The sequence below is a fragment of the Lipotes vexillifer genome, unplaced genomic scaffold (genome assembly GCF_000442215.2).
Source record: "Lipotes vexillifer unplaced genomic scaffold, Lipotes_vexillifer_v1.1 scaffold602, whole genome shotgun sequence".
Taxonomy (NCBI): Eukaryota; Metazoa; Chordata; class Mammalia; order Artiodactyla; family Lipotidae; genus Lipotes; species Lipotes vexillifer.
The window spans coordinates 2277631-2292685 of NW_006790307.1; positions in this window are offsets into that span (position 1 = coordinate 2277631).

Here is a 15055-nt window from a genome sequence, read left to right on the forward strand (position 1 = left end):
TTTTTTTTTTTTATGTGTGATATATATATATATGTGTGTGTGTGTGTATATATATATATATATATATATATATATATATATATATATATATATATGGTCAAAAAAACATACAAAATTCTAACCTTTTCTTTCTTTGGTGAGTAGATCTGTCAAGTGTTTCCCAAGTATACTTCTTTTCTTAAAAGATGCAGCAGTGACACTAACTAGTAATTGTTGCATAATTAATGCATAGCAGGTGGACCCAGCAATTTCAGTTTGGAATCTCTGCTCCTTAATCCTTAACTGCCTTGCCCTGTCATACTCCCACCACATCTCCCATCATGCCCCCAAACCTCCCCCGACACTTGTAAATAGCACAGTGGACACATTTAACTTGCCTTTAAGGGCAGCTCTTAAATTAACTGCAAAGGGGGAAGACAGGCACTCTCTGCTAAATATACATGTGTGCACATGTGCAAAGGCACACATTTGTTTCCTTCAAACCTCCTTCTCAAGGCTCTTTATTACCTGTTCAGTTCAATACACCTTCTCTAACGTTCTGCATCCCCATCTAACACCTGCTTGTTAATTTCATTCAATTTTCAGCTAGTCTTTCAGCAAGTGAAGGCAATCCACTCAAGAATTATAAAAGGACTTTTTTTTTTTTGCCTTTGATCCTTTTGCTGACACTAATCCCGTACCTACCATATGCTTTCCAAGATACTGGTTCCCACCCTTTTGTTAACTTCTCTTGTGTTATCACCCAAGGTCAAGTTTCCTTTGTTCAGTACAGACTATACCACTACCTAAGGGTAGGACGATATGGGATGAATATCTGAAAGCAATACTTCCTGCTGGCTGGGAAGCGTCCCTTCGCTTGTGCACACTGACAGTGGGGGGAGGCTCCACCAGAGCATCATCAGTCATACAGCTTTTCTCAGGTATGGCAAGCCTTTTCCTGCTACCTTACATCCCTGATTGAAGGGCTACCTGAGGTTGTCGCAATTTTACTTCTTCTTAAGCTTTCTTCTTTTCCATCTCCTCTTAACAGCTTTAAAAAATTTTAAGTTACAAATAAAATACCTGTTTTTGCTCTTCTAGTAACTAGCTATAAAACCTTGGGCAACATATGTAACTGCTCTGACCCTCAAGTTTCCCATCTGTTAAAAAAGAGAATGAGATTAAAGTACATTCTAATGTGCCTTTCAGCACTGATATTCTGAGCCAGGAAGTAAAATGGCGCAGGGGAAAGATCTCGGCTGCCTCAGAGCTTGTCGTCACTCAGCAGTATAATAAGAGAAATGGCTGGTCAAACAGCTACCACTTATTGAGCACCTACTGTATATTGGGTGATCAGATTTTTACACAGTTTTTTTTTTTTTTTTTTTTTTTTTTTTTGCGGTACGCGGGTCTCTCACTGCTGTGGCCTTACTGGGTCTTCAGCCAAATTGTGTAACTTCTTTGAGCCTCAGATTCCTCAGCTGTGAAATAAGAAAATAATACCTGTCTGCTGTTGCCTGGTTCCCTATCCTGCTTCTCTCTAGAAAGGCCATCACTTAACGACTACCTGCAGGCTCCGTCCCAGCCTAGGCTCTAGGATCAATCCTTCCTCTGTGGGAAGGGTTTTAAAGACTTCTCGTTCAATGCTGATGGGGATTCAACATCAACCACGGTTCCTGTGGTCCTGGTCAATCAGTTGTAATACGTCGGCCTCTACCCTAAATGCAGCATGGTAGAGTTGTTAGGATGGGGCCTGTGTTTTAATCTCAACTCTGCCCTTGCTAATGAGCTTGGTCAAGTTTCCTCATCTTTCCATGACTCAATTTTCCACCTGTAAAATGGGGAGAATAATAGTGTTTTCAGAGGGTTGTTGCAAAGATTTAATAAATTAAAAATGTAAAGTACATATAACAGTGCCTGGCAATTAGCGTTTGCTATTGTTATTATTATAGAGATTGTCTGACTTATATTTCATATTATTAGACATAAATGACATCAATTATATACTTATATTATTATTAACACTTTAGATCCCTGCTGGGTTGCCTCAGGTCCTTCCTGGATAGCTTGCCCAGTCTCTCCAGGGCTGCAGCCCTCACTGCAACCATGTGCTGGGGCAGGACTCTGTCACTGGATGTCTTCTCTGAGGTGGGAGACTTGCAGTCTGCTGAGGATGTCCTTAATGTTGGCTGTCCTCTCACATCTCTGAATATTGCTTGCTCTGGTGTTCCCCACGATGGTGCCCTGGTGGCATGTCTGGTTCCTCGGTGGTACAGACCACTTGCTGAGACCACTTGTTGCCCTGTCCCCTCCCCCTGTTCCCTGGAGCCCACGTTCTGCCCTCTGCTGCACCTTTCCCCAGTACCTGTGGTATGGGTTTTCTGACTATGCACTGAGACGGTACAGTGTGTGTGTTCAGAAGTTACCACCGCAGCTTGATGCAACCTCATAAAATAACTTTGTAAAGCTTTAACTTTGTAAAATGGGCTGAGATCACACTTCTGTACTTTTTGTGTGTGTGTGGTAATAGCTTCATTGAGATATAAATCACATACAATTCACCCATTTTAAGTATAAAATTCACTTCTTGGGTATAGTCACAGAGTTGTACAACCATCACCACAGTCAATTTTATAACATTTTCATCTCCCCTCTCCAAACAAAATCACCTACTCTTCAGTATTTACCCCTTATTTCCCCAACGCCAGGTAACCAACAACTTTCTGTCTGTAGAGTTGCCTATGCTGAACATTTCCTATAAGTGGAATCACACAATATATGTATGACCTTTTATGACTGACTTCTTTCATTTAGCATGTTTTTAAGGTTCATCCTTGTTTTAGCATGCAACACCACTTCATTCCTTTTTATTGACAAATAATATTCATACTTCTCTACTTTTAATTCAATAGCTAACTTTGACCCTCTCCCCACATTCCAAAGGGCTAGTGAAGAATTCAGCTACTCCTTCTTGGGGTTTCCCATTGGAGGCTGTGTCAAGGTTCCAGACTCTCAAGCAGAGCTGAGACACTCCAGAGGCCCAGGAAGGCATCAGCCATCTGGCCACACAGGTTACTGCTGAGATGTCACTATCTCTCCCTTTGCAGCCTTTTAGGGTCTCCCTTCTGCGGGTTCCCATGCCACCTCTGGAGCATGGGAACCACTGTTGTGGCTGGAGAAGCCCGGGCCAATGTTCTGCATGGTACACTGATGGCCAGTCTCTCTGAGGTACTGCTGTGTCCCTGGGGCACTGGCAGGAAGTAAGACAGGACACAGGGGACCCTAGACTTAGACTCCTCCCCCCAAGTCAGAGAGACTCTCATTTTAGATAGGGGATATTCCTCCCCAGGTTTTTTTTGTTTGTGTTTTTTGTTTTGTCTTTTGATTTTTTTGGCCGTGTCGTTTGGCATACGGGATCTCAGTTCCCCTGAACAGGGACTGAACCTGTGTCCCCTGCAGTGGAAGCACGGAATCTTAACCACTGGACCGCCAGGGAAGTCCCCTCCCCAGGTTTAACTGGATTCTCCTTAATGCCTCTTAAAACAAAGTTTAGAAATTCCGACCTCAAACTTTCCCTGAGGGAAGGGAGCATAGAGCCTGTACTCACATAAATGAGGACCTCAAAGGGGAAAAACAGAAGGGAAAACACGCATTTATCTAAAAAAGTAATCCTGTGTCAGAGTACATTTCTCATTGTTCAAATCTCTGCACTCAGGAAGGCCTATAAAGCAACTGAGCATTTTATCCCATTATGCCTTTTTTTTTTTTTTTTTGCGGTACGCGGGCCTCTCACTGTTGTGGCCTCTCCCATCGCGGAGCACAGGCTCCGGACGCGCAGGCTCAGTGGCCATGGCTCATGGGCCCAGCCGCTACGCGGTATGTGGGATCTTCCCGGACCGGGGCACGAACCTGTGTCGCCTGCATCGGCAGGTGGACTCTCAACCACTGCGCCACCAGGGAAGCCCCCATTATGCATTTTTTAATTCCCCAGTCCAGTCACTGCTGGCACTTTCCTGTGCCACTAGCCCACCTGCCACTGCATCCTGACAGCTTTCTAACTTCCACAAGCCACTGGTTACTGTGAGGACATGCTAGGTGGCAACCTGGACTCTGCTCTTTGTATTTTTACTTTAACTGTATAATAAGGCTATCTCTTTTTTTGCAGTAGAATGAAAATGATCTGATCTATGCTATTAGAAATGTAGGATTTACATTTCTGTTATATATTTCTATTTTTCTATTTCTACTACATAGTTCTGTTATATATTTCTAGTATACATTTCTATTTTAACTATCTACTATACCAAGTTTTGGTCTCAGGATTCCTTTATACTCTTTAAAACTGTTGAGGATTCCAAAGAGCTTTTGTTTTGGGGGGTTATATCTATGAATATTAACTATACTAGAAATCAAAACTAACACATTTAGAAAACATTTATTATTAATTCATTTGAAAACAATAAACCCACTACAGGTAAATTAACATATTTTTATATAATATATATTTATTTTCCAAAACAAACAAAAAAATTAGTGAGTAGCATGGCATTGTTTTATATTTTTTGCAAATCTTTTTAATGTCTGACTTAATAGAAGACAAACTGGATTCTTATATTGGCTTCTGCATTCAGTCTGGTAGATGTTGTTTCCACTGAAGTATATGAAGAAAATCTGCTGTCACAGAGGTATGTAGTTGGAAAAGGGGGGAGTAGCTTTTAGTAGCTTTTAGTAGCTTTTCTGGAAAATTGTAGATTACCCAAATCTTACTGGGAGTTGGTTTCTTAAAGGTTATTTGGCAACAAATATTGCCAAATGTTTTCTTTGAAGTAACAGGCTTATTTTATTCATTTTCAAGAAAATGTCTGCCAAATTCCTAAATCTGAATAAGTTATTTTTTTCAAGTAAAAATGGTGTTTTATGAAAAAAATGGTTAGTTCAGCTTGTAACTCAAACAATAACACAAGTATTTATCTTGGCAATACCCATTCTATCAGTATGCTCCTCAGTATGGAGCAGAAGTGCCTTCTGTGTACTTCCCAGTTTGTCAGCGTATTGCAAAGGCCTGCCCTGAAGTGTTGACAATTTTTAACGCTTCATCAAGGACATTCTTAAGTAAAACTGGCTTTCTCTCCTTTTGTCCTGTGAATTTGTGCTGGCGAAGAATTTGGTGATTACTGGGTAAAGTTTGGTGCCACGGCTTTGACATGTACAAAGGTGCTGACAGTTTGCCCCAGTATTACTTTTACACCATCAATATAAATGTCCACATAGTGAAAAAGGCACATCATTCTTTGAACATTATTATGAAAATAGTTTTGATCTCTTGGATCCCCTGAAAATTTCCTCAGGACTTTACAGACCACACTCTAAGAAGCAAGCAGAGGAAATGAAAGAATCCAAGGGATGAGAGTGTTCTTGCTTTTTGAGAGTTCCTTGTTACTGCCTAGGACCTTGTGTTCTGTATGTGCCCTGACTTGTCCCAGCACCTGCCGCTCTCCTCTTCTGTCCTGGGCTGTCCACAGCGCAATACGACAACACCTTTGGGAGCCCCAGACACTGAGCCTTTTAACTTACTCTGCCACTAGCCTCTGTAGCAGTTCTGGGAAGGCTGGTGGTGTAAGACTTTTTTCTCCCTTTCCTTCCAACACTAAGAATTTACTAATGAAAATACTGACAAAACCCTAAAAAAACCTCCAAATTGTTGAAAAAAACCATCTAGAAAAAGAACTGACCAGAAATGTATACACTTCTCCTTGTGGTTTTGAAAGCATCTGTCCCTTAAAGAGGCTGTATTGATTACCTTGAACATTTTTCCTACATGCTTTATTTTCATTGGATTGAAATTGAAGAGTTCGGAAAAAAAAACACGGGCTTTCTATGCTGTCCATAGGAATAGTCTGAAGGATAGCCTTTCCCTAGTGCTACCACATGTAAATGGATCCGGAAGCTTTGAACTTTGAGTCTGTTGGGCTCTCTTCCAAACTCCTAAGGGTTTGTTTTATATAAAAACATGACACTTGGCAACTTGTATCAGGGATCTAATCCCTTATTATGTTACTATAACTAGGTTCAAGAGTATATGTGGTAAGCAAAAATATTTACCTGTGATAGTGGATAGTTAATAGGATTAAGTACATTTGGTTATTTCTGAGTCAAATATGCTGGAATAAGCTTTTATTTAAATCTAAAAATCTCTTTTGCTATTCGAGGTTTTAGACAAGAAAATTCATATGTTTTCAAAACCATAAACTTTGGCAGATTTCTAAGATTCCAAGATTGTGTGTTGGTTTCTTTAAAAAAATTCATGTGGGACTTCCCTGGTGGCTCAGTGGTTAAGAATCCACCTGCCAATGCAGGGGACACAGGTTTGAGCCCTGGTCCAGGAAGATTCCACATGCCACGGAGCAACTAGGCCCTTGCGCCACAACTACTGAGCCTGCGTGCCAAAACTGCTGAAGCCCATGCGCCTAGAGCCCATGCTCTGCAATGAAGACAAGCCACCACAATGAGAAGCCCATGCACCACAACGAAGAGTAGCCCCCACTCGCCTCCAAGTAGAGAAAGCCCGTGCAGCAACGAAGACCCAACACTGCCAAAAATGAATAAATAAATTTTAAAAATAAAATAAAATAGACTAAAGAACAAAAATTTTTTTTAATTCATTCATTAAAAACAATATTTATCAAGGGGCTACTCTGTGCCAAACATTGTTCTAGACATGGGGATAGAGCAGGGAATAAGAGACACAATAAGCTGCACTCATGAAGCTCATAATCTAGAAGGGGAGAAGAAAAATGACAAGTAAACAACTAAATAAGCAAGATAATTCTAGATAATGATGAGCATATGAAGGAAATAACACAGGGTGCAGGGATACTGAATCACAGGGGAGATGAAGTGGTCAGAGAAGACCTCCCTAAGGAGGGGACATTTGAGCTGAGACCTCAATGAAGAGGAGCCAACAATGGGAAGAGCCAGGTAGAAGAGCATTTGAAGCAGAGGGACCATCAGGTACAGAGGCCCTAAGGTGGGAATACATTTGGTGGTTTTGAGGTATGAAGTGAAGGTGGTACAGCTTGAGTACAGTGAGTAAGAGGGGAAAGGGTACAAGATGAGGTCAGATCATGCAGAGCCCTGTAAGCCATGGGCGGGCATGTGGATATTATTATAAACAAAATAGGAAGCAATTTGAAGGTTTTAAAATAGGGAGTGACTTAACCTGATATGTGTTTTCAAAAGACCACTCTGGGTGCTGTGTGGAGGATGGATTGTAGCAGGGAGAGCAGTGGGAGGCTGTGATGATGGGTTGGCTGGATAGTGGAAATGGAGAGATGGGTTTGAAGATACAGTTTAGAGGTAGAACCAGGAGGAAGCATCAAGGATGTACCTATATTTTTTTTGTTTTGGCTTAAGTTACCGGATGCATGATGAAGGCAGAAATCGAGATGTGTATAACTAGGAAAGGAACAGGTCTGAAAGTCCTTCTTTAGCATGTCTTTCATTCCCATCAATGTAACAGGAGTGCTACAGCTCCAGGCGTAGCATCAGCACTCTGGATGGGAGAAGGAGGAAGCTGAAAGGAGGAAGAGGGTGGTGTCTAGGTCAGGAAAACAAAAAAATTTGCAGAAATCCTCAGCAGACCTCTACTTTTATCTCATTGACCAAAATTATGTCATGTGACCACCTCTAGCTGCAAGGGAGGCTGAGCTCTTTAGCTGGACACATTGTTTCATTAAATAAAAATGGGGTATTTTAAAAAGGAACAAGGGGTGAATGGATATTATGAAAGCAGACAATTAGCAGTATCACCAGGGACACATTATGCTTAAGGTCCTTGTTGAACATTCAAATGGGAAAGTCAAGTAAGACTGGAAATAAAAGTCTGAATTTCCAGGGAGGGCAGAACTGATAACAGTTTGGGAGTTGTTAGCGTGTAGATCATATTGAAAGCTCAGAAGGTGGATGAGATCAACTAGAGAGAGAGTAGAATTGTAAACATTATTTTGTATTTATTACTGTGACCTGCTCTAATTAATTTTACTCAAAAAATTTTAATGTATATTTTATGTGTGTCAACAACTGTTTCAGACGCTCAGGGCACAAAGATGAAGATGTGTCTCCTACTTTCAAAGAGCTTAGAGATAGAACAGGAAGAAAACAAATCGGTTTTAATAAATGCACTACAACATACATGAAAAATTAATTCCTTTATATAGATTTGTAACAGTAATCTGAATTATGACCGTAGCTCTACTGCAGATTCATGTTTTAAGTGAGAATTTAAGTAATTTACCTTGAGTGATTTGAGATTCACCTGTCTATATACGTCCATTTGCATATTTTAATTTAAAAATGCATTAAGAAAACCCTGAATTTTTTTTTTTTTTTGCGGTACGCGGGCCTCTCACTGTTGTGGCCTCTCCCATTGCAGAGTACAGGCTCCGGATGCGCAGGCTCAATGGCCATGGCTCACGGGCCCAGCCGCTCCGCGGCATGTGGGATCCTCCCGGACCAGGGCACAAACCCACGTCCCCCGCATCGGCAGGCGGACTCTCAACCACTGCGCCACCAGGGAAGCCCCTGAATTTTTTTTAATATGACCAAATGCTAATCTTATTATTCGCAAATATGCTGTTAAAATTAACATAATGCATAATGGAATATTAAATTAACTTTGAAATTTCGATTAGGATGATCAGAGAATTATTTGTCAGATGACCCTGGTTTAGACTGGGGCTGAACAATTGTTGACTTAATTGCTACCTATAATTTCACTTGGAAATTTCACGTGTGATTCAAACTTATCATGTCCCAAACTGAGTTCTTTATCTTACTTACCTCTTATTCTTTCCCCTGTGTCACGTTTTCTTGTATTCCTTTTGAAGCAAGGGGGACTACTATTCTTTTGGCTCGAGCCAGAACTCTAGGTATCATTCTAAACAGCCATCTCCCTCACTCCACTCTATCAGTAAAACTCATAGGTTTTACCTCCTAAATACACCTTGAATCTTTACATCTCCTCCACCCTGGATCATTATCATCTCACTCACACTCTCCAGTCATGCTCCTTTGAAATCCATCTCCTTAGCTACAGTGATTTTACTAAACTAAAGTGTCTAATTCAATATTCTGATTAAAACCTGGAAAAACCTCAGCATTCTGTAAAAATGATGTCTTGCAGTAAAATCAATTTAAAAATATTGCGCTGGGCTTCCCTGGTGGTGCAGTGGTTGGGAGTCTGCCTGCCGATGCGGGGGACGTGGGTTCGTGCCCCAGTCTGGGAAGATCCCATGTGCCGCGGAGCGGCTGGGCCCGTGAGCCATGGCCGCTGGGCCTGCGCGTCCGGAGCCTGTGCTCCGCAGCGCGACAGGCCACAGCAGTGAGAGGCCTGCATACTGCAAAAAAAAAAAAAAAAAATTGCGCTAACCTGAGATAAAGAGGTCCTTTTATTGCAGGACTTTTCAGAGCCTTCAATATGCTGATGATGTATGCATTATGAATCACTCCGCAGGGGTAAAAGTGAGGATATTTCCAGGCACAAGTCACAGTAAAGCTATTATTTTGAGGAACACCTCATGAAATATCTCTATGAACACTAGTACTTTATATAACTTGGCTTAGGAAATTTGGTCTACAGGAAGAAAATTAGTCATCTTAACATGGTACGTAAGACCTCCCATAACTTGGTTCTCACCTTCCTTATGAAGCTCATTTTCCACCACTCCCCACGGTGAACTTCCTGTCCAATTATAGAAAACCACATTCAGTTTCTGTACACAACATGCTCCTTGTGACTTTGCTCAAGCTCGTCCCTCTGGAACACCTTTCTCCTTCATCTGGCTAACTCTACTCATCTTTCAAGTCTCAGCTCAGGGACCTTCCTTGAATTCCAGGTTGAGACAAGTGCCTGTTCTCTGAGCTGCACTTACCCCAGCAGAAAAAAGAAAAAAAAAAAGAAAAAGAAAAACAATTTTTTGTGTCTTTTCCCCCAATTGGGGAAATAAAATTGAGAGACCATGCTGTGATAATGATGATGATGATGGTGACGATAGCAGAGTTTATTGCACTCACTAGATACCAGGCTCTGTATATGAATTATTTAATATTCAAAAAACTCCCATGAGGTAGGTATTATTAGTATCCTCATTGTGCAGATAAAGAAGTTAGGGCTTAGAAAGACTGATCCTGAGGCTATATAGCTAGCAAATAATGACCTTAGGTGTGAATTAAGACAGCCAGAGGCTGCCCCTTTTGGCACTGTATCTACAATACAAGCTTGGCACCTGGTAGTAGATACTTGATAAGTGCTTTTTTTTTTTTCTTAAGATTTTTTAAGTCTTTATTGAATTTGTCACAATATTGCTTCTGTTCTTTTTATGCTTTGGTTTCTTTGGCCCCGAGACCTGTGGGATCTTAGCTCCCCAACCAGGGATCGAACCCGCATCCCCTGCATTGGAAGGCGAAGTCTTAACCACTGGACAGCCAGGGAAGTCCGGATAACTGCTTGTTTACCTAGACTCAGTGTGTGTGTTTGTCCCACACATATCTGAAAACTACCAGCGCGGAGGATGTCAGACACAATGTAGAAAACAGAAGCATTTGCTGTTAAGTTTCATTTTTAGCAAAACTGACAGTGGAAAGGGAGACATGGAATGAACAATAGCTCATGTACCAAATTACAATCAGCTTGCTTGCTGTCTTATCAGATATATGTTCCAGGGGTGGTCAACGCCTGTTTTATGTCTGTGGTAGTCTCTGCAGGATAAAAAGCAAATTAGTGTTTAATAGGGACTATTAATCTTGGCACCTAATTGCGTAATTTCTAATAAACCTTTTCATTCAAAACCCAATGGGAGTCCGGAGCCTGTGCTCTGCAACGGGAGAGGCCACAACAGTGAGAGGCCCGCGTACTGCAAAAAAACCAAAACAAAACAAAAAACCCAATGGGAATTCTAGTTAGAAATGAGTGTGGGGAATATTCGATCTCAGAAGTATTTTCGTACATGAAAAATATATATGTGTTTGTGAGAGATGTTGAACAGTCAATGTAATTTTGAGAGTATGAATCAAACACTTATTCTAGGCCTAGAACTTGACAGTTGCTTTGGAGAGTTATAAAATAAGTTTATGATAGTTTCTGCACTTCAGAATTTTGCTATGTGGCTTGGGAGTACCTGAAGTAACTTACAGTCTGTATTTAAATTGGTATTTTTTTTTTAATAAGGAAAAGTTCAAATATATAATTTTGTGGTACCGTGTGAGGATCAAGATTCATCATGATATGATTATAATTTGAAATATGAGTAAGAAATATGTGCAGTCATGATCATTATAAGCCTATTCTTTGCTTCTTAATTAAATTTTACTGATGATAAAAACACTGAAAACAGGGTGTTAGCTTACAGATTATAAAAAAGGATTGGTAACTCCCGTAATGTATGCTTTATGATTTTAAGAGGTGTCTATTTTGTGTTAAATCAAGTGGTCATTGTTTAGAATAAAGACCTGCATGACATCCTATTCCAAATTAAACTATAAATGTAAATGCCTGGGCTTTTTTTCTGTTTCATATGTGGCATATCACTTTGGATAAATTATTTAATTTCTTTATGCCAGAATTCTTTCATTATGAAGAGAAAGGTTTCCTATTCCCTATTCCTTTTTTTTTCTTTTTCTTTTTTCTGAGAATTAACCACTCATTTATTCCCTTAAACTCACTGCGAGTTATAGCCTGAGATTACTGGCATTCTCACTGTGGGCATATTCTTTCTTCATATTCAGCTCTCGCCCTTAAGTACATGTGTTTTCATGAATGTGTTAGTTTACCCAGGGAAGAGCTCTAGACACCATCAGAGTCAGTAAATCTGGTTGTCTCATTCTTCAGTCTTAGCTACTGAGGTCATGTGCTAATGCTTGTATGGGGGAAGCGTCTGGAAAATATCTGCTATAGTGCAATTTCTTCATTCTTGTGTGAGACTATAGCATGAGACAAAAGACCTGGTGAGCTCTGTGCTTGCAGGGAGGAAAGAAAGCAGTTTTGAATTTTTTTTCTTTAGTTAAATGTTATAAAACTTTAAAGCTTAAATTCGAATAATTGTTGCAGATAGGTTAAATAAAACCCATCAACTCACAGTATTTTTCCTGTTTCTATTGACTAGTGGCAACAGAAGGCTAAAATAAAAATGTTTTATAAAGTAAGATATAAAATTTGGGTTAGGCTTATAAGGTAATAGTTCCTTTTTGCCCTGCCCCCAAATTATTTTTAGCCTGGGGCCTCTGAACCCAAGGTAATCTGCAAAGCAGCTGTAACATTTTATCAGAAGTTAGTGGTCTCCGCTCTTCTTTGTCCTCCCTATCTTGTTGGCAAATGTTCCTGTGGTGACCCAATTCTGCTTCCTGTTTAAACTGTATAAACGATTCATTTAATTCAATATCTAGCTTTTAATCCTATTTGCAAACATATAGTTGAAAATGATTCCATTCATTAGCTGATGCATTTTTCCTCTGCTAACCATTTTCGGGTCATTTCACTGTTAACTTTGGCTGAGGGAAGAGAAGCAGCTCTTTGAAACTCCTCCTACTCATGATATTATGGGTCTGATGTGCGGGCAGAAGCAAGGCTTGGCTGACCCAATGCCCATTTTCAGATCTCTCCACCCTTGCCTACCTCTGCAACAGAAAATGAAGTTAAACAGTCACTGTGCTAACCTCCCCCGAAGCAACTGGTGGCCTTCTGACAGAGTTCCAGCCAATGCAGCATAAGTGGAACTCCGCTGAGGAGGGTTTTGGGAAGGGTCTTTTATTTCCTGATAAAAGAAGCCAGAAGCTGCTAGCACTACTCCTTCCTTTTTTTTCTTTTTCTTTTTTTTCCCTTTTGGTCTTAAACGCGGTTACTGGGCTTCCCTGGTGGCGCAGTGGTTGAGAGTCTGCCTGCCAATGCAGGGGACACGGGTTCGTGCCCCGGTCCGGGAAGGTCCCACATGCCGCAGAGCGGCTGGGCCCATGAGCCATGGCCGCTGAGCCTGCGCGTCCCAGAGCCTGTGCTCTGCAACGGGAGAGGCCACAACAGTTAGAGGCCTGCGTACCGCAAAAAAAAACAAAAACAAAAAACAAAAAAAACGTGGTTACGATGTCTGGATCTATAGCAGTCATCTTGTGACTTTGAGACAATAAAGCAATGTACTAAAAATGGTAGAGCAGAATTACAGAAAAAACCTTGGTTTTTATTATATCAAGGAGGCCCACATTATACAGAACTGCTTCCCTATAGACATCATATAGGAAAAACAAATCCTTTCATGGAGGTTTTAAGACATATCTACAAATTCCTTGACACTCCTCCTATCAAAAGATGTAGTCTAATTCCTCTTCTCTTGAATATAGGCCAGCCTTAATGACTTGCTTCCAATAAACAGAATGTAGTAGGAGTAATAATGCATGACTCCCCAAGTCATAAAAGGGGATACAGTTTCTGCTTTGTTATCAGTCCCTCTCTCTCTTATGCGGCTTGGGAGCCTTGGGTTGACATGTGAGAAGTCAGTCTACATTGAAGCTGCCATGCTGGAGAAACTACATCAGAGACCACATAGAGATCGAGATGCCCGAGGAGCCCCAGCTGCCCCAGCCTCCAGGTCTGCATTTCCATCAAGAATTGACAAACATGTGAGTGAACCAGGCTTCAAAGGATTCCAGCCCCCAGTCTTCAAGCTTCCCTGGCTGATGCCAAGGAGAGCAAACAGCCCTCTCCCTGCGCGCCCCACCCCCGCCCAAGCCCTTCCCAAATTGCAGATTCATAGCAAAATAAATGTTAAGCCAGTAAATTTGGGGCAGGATCCAGCAACTGGAACACTCTATTTTTTATACTATTGTTATTTGGATGTTCAGTTACCTACAGCCAAAAGCATCCCTACCTGAAACACTTAGCTGTAGACAACATTAAAAGAAATCGCTAAAATGATCCTTTTAAATTACTAGATGTGCTGATTATCCATTCTATTCCTCTCTTAGCCTGGCCGTGGGCGTCAAATTAACTATAGTACTGATGTCACAATTTTCCATTGAAGTTGATGCTAATTTAGTTAGATAAAGGTTTTATTTACAATAGGACTGGGCCAGTAGAAATGTAGAAAAGGAAAATTTTCAATTCAGGTTAGCATATTGCAGTTTTCTGCTCTTTTGGCATTTTGGTAACAACAAAAACAGTATCAATAGCTGTCTCACTGGCAGGTAAAGCTTGTCTGAGTCCCCAAATTCATCAAAATCCCATCAGTGTTTCAGGCTGTTTTCTTAATGAAATGCTCCTAGCATTTGACAGCTTTGTTCTTTCATTGACATTTGCAGCTTTTTAAATAGATGAATATCTAATGTCATATGTAATAGGCCAGGTTCTCTGAAGCAAAATCCCATTAGTTAGTTCTCACTTTTTGGAGTGGATGGTCACTGTTAGAAATTATTTAAAAGTTTTAACAGATGATTTTTTTATCAAACATTTATAAATCCAGTATACAGAAACCAGTAGGATTGTTCTAGATTAATATGCATATTCTTACATGGAAGCTGCAGTATAAATTAAAAAAATCTTTTATCCCAAAGTAACATAATGCTATTTCTAGTGATGGAAATTCCTAATCAGCTTTGCAGTAGAGGTTGGGCAATTTTCTTATCCCACTGCACTGAAATTTTAAACCTAAAGGAGCAAAATGTAACTCCTGAAAGCTGGTTGCACAAAAGCCAACTTCATTCTGGTGTGTTTATTTACTCAATGAGCACATCCTTAAACTGTTGGCAAGTTCACAGCGGGGTAGAGCAGCACATGTGTCATTGTGCTGATGCTACGGGGAGGGGAGGGATGGGTGTGGAGGCTGGGTTGGGGAAGCAGAGGGGTCTTTGCAAAAAGAAGTTACATAAGTGATATCATATGCAGAAGCAGCCTCTGGGGTTTAAAAATAACTGGGCAGGGAGTGTCAGCCTTTCTTGGATCTGACTCCGACTTACTATCCTTAAGGTTCAGACCTATACTCCTGGGTGGGCTGAGAGTCCATTTAAGTACACTCAGTTGTAATAGCAACCCTTCATA